Below are 2,794 nucleotides of genomic sequence, written 5' to 3'. Positions count from 1 at the left end.
ACTGGCTGCACAGACCCCAACACAGACTCACATGCATACACATAATTCAAAAAAAATAAATCTTAAAAGAAAAAGGACAGCAGAAACAACCACTTAAGAAGTTTCAGCAGCCATGAGTATTTATTATTTTGAGTGAAATACACATGAAACTTTTGTATAAAAACCATCATTCAAAGGTGCTATGTTGGATTATTTCAGTATTAATTTACCCCCCCATGCCATTTGTGTTGTCTCCTACTTTTCTGTTTTCTTCTGATATATCATTACAATCATCTAAAATTGTACATTGTTAAAATATATATATAAAAAATTAGTCTACTCTTCAAGATAAAGTACCACTAGTGATGAGTTACTCAAAGTGAAAACCTTTTCAAAAGGGAGGCGAGAGAATCAACTTAGTGGAAAAAAAATATAACAGAACCTTATAGGTACACAGGAATGCCAGGTCAGTGCAGGCCTTTGGCGGAACGTCCTTATAACACCACTTTGCGGAGCATGGGCTATTTCTTTTACGGACCCGGTACACCAGGGTTCTTGTTATTTGCCCATCATCCCTTGGTTATTCTTGAACGTGAACCAAATGCTATTTAGTGTTGTGCATATCCCATGTTCCCAAATGCATAAGGTAAAAAGAAAGCTGATTTCTTTTGTCTTAGAAATAGCCCTTAGGGTTAAGTTTGTCGTTAAAGATGTTATTCCCCACAAAGGGGAACTGTCTTGACCCCTCATGTTCAATCTTCTCTATGCCCCAGTTCCATCTTGGTAGTCCATTTCAAAGCTGAGCCCATTCCTCCTGGGCTGGTTCCCTATGAACGAACTCAGCAAGTGGGAGCCGAGTGTTAGGGTGAAATTTCCCATTTGGTCTCACTCCGTCTTAAGCAAACAAGCTTCTCTGATTTACCACAAGAGCGGTCTGACTCTCGCGTCTCTTGACTTTCTTATTTTTTTGTCTCACCTTCCAGCACAAGGCGCTGAGGGCTAATAAAAGAAGTCCAGAGGACAGAAGGACCAGGCGAAGATGGAGATGATGGAACCATGAGAATTGAAGCTGTAAGCCACAGCGGTGACCACGATCCCCCGGTGATGAAGACCACCACAGCAAAGGGGATGATGCAGCGGTAGCAGGAGAGTTCGGCACCCCCTGTGGCGGCTGTCAGCTGCACCTCACTGACCAAGGGGACCTTGGTGACCACAACTTCACTCTTGGGGCTTTTCTCCATTATCACGGGCGTGTGGGAGACTTTGGGGATCCCAGGTTCTCTTTTTATGGGTTCTTCCGTCATTTTTCTGGGGATGTTTCTTACCTGGCTTCACAGGTTAGATTTGGAAGCCTGGCCAGGGTGGAAGCTGTGAAGAAGAAGGCAAGGGGACATCAGCTAAGTCACCAGCACGGGATGCAAATGAAAGCAGGGAGGTGCAGAGGCACCTCCTGTCCAGGACACACAGGAGCACTTTGCATTCTCCACTTACTGCGTTCTTTTACATTGGGCAAAAGGGAAGCAGCTATGCACAAAAGGGGGGGGGGGGAGAGAAATATAAAGCAGGAAGCACTTTGCAGCATTTCATATTCCTTGGTGGTCTACAAATAGCCTTTCTAAGCGTTCTTCCTTGCCTATTGCCTTTATTTGCTCTAAGCTCAGAAAAGCCTGATTCTTAATCCAAAGAGGGCTCATTCAAGAGGAGACTATGCTATAAACAGTTCACAACTCACAGCAGTGTGAACTCGGCCAGTTTTTGCCAGGCATGACACGCATTCTTTCCAAGCTATCACCCATTCACTGCTCATGAAATCAACGTCATGATCAACAGCAAGCGCACAAATGGCATGCTTCTTTATCAACCGATAGCTCCTTAAACAAGGCACATAGTGAAGTGTGTGCTCCGGACCTTTCCGACCCCACCCTACCCCAATTCACCCACACCACCATCACTCCCCTCAGCTCCAGGACAGATGTTCAGTTTAGAAAACACAATGAGGTCCCAACCAACTCAGGACTTATGATTAGGATGTGGTACCATCCCCCTACCCATCTAAGTAGGGAAAAGTAAGAAAAAGAAATTTTGAACACTTTATGGTATATAATTTTTTTCCTGTTTTCCCGATGCTTAAGACAAGATTAACTGTTAATCAGCTATTAGAGTAACAAGCTGTCATGTACAAATTTTCTATTAAAATCAACAACAAGGAATTTTGACATTCTGTATTTTATAAGACGCTTACACAAATAAGCATAAATTGTCACAAAAAATTGACAGATTAATTTTTTTCTTCAACGTCCTTCTGTATAAAACTTGCCCCTTCCTAGGTGTTTTGGACTTGAAGGTTTTAGTACAAGACTTGAGATCAAAAAGCATCTGGCTGAAAGCCTGGTCTGAGGAATCAGGAAGAAGGTCTTGTTGAAGCTCAGACATACCAGAGTCACTGACTTGGACCTGGAGAGGCAGTTGCAATGACTGAAGATTTGCGGGACACTTAACACCCTTTTGAGGACATTAATCCTTTGAACTTTGAACGTATTGAGCATTGATCGAAAGTGAGCACAACACTGAATCAGACTGTCTTCATTCTTCCTACTCCTAGGAGGTCAAAATATCACTCACCACGGAGTAAAAGTCAGAGAACTCTACCTGATGTAACTTGTATATAATTTAATCATCCACAAATTAACTACTATTGTCCAATGATACCCTAACATTATACTGGCTAGTCAGGTAAAGGAAATTTGACCTTTTATCTGAAAAAAAAAATTAAGATCTCCCTCCCCACAAAGCTGAGATTATCGTAATTTAAAAA

The 2,794-nt window shown here is 42.3% G+C and overlaps 1 pseudogene; it reads right to left on the bottom strand.

The window, feature by feature from the left end:
- Positions 1-795: 795 nt before the first annotated feature.
- Positions 796-1,283, bottom strand: LOC114692970 (annotated as a pseudogene).
- Positions 1,284-2,794: the final 1,511 nt, after the last annotated feature.

The sequence above is a fragment of the Peromyscus leucopus genome, unplaced genomic scaffold, assembly GCF_004664715.2.
Source record: "Peromyscus leucopus breed LL Stock unplaced genomic scaffold, UCI_PerLeu_2.1 scaffold_212, whole genome shotgun sequence".
Lineage (NCBI taxonomy): Eukaryota > Metazoa > Chordata > Mammalia > Rodentia > Cricetidae > Peromyscus > Peromyscus leucopus.
The sequence above is the reverse complement of the archived record's forward strand: the minus strand, read 5'-3'. Positions and strand labels throughout refer to the sequence as shown.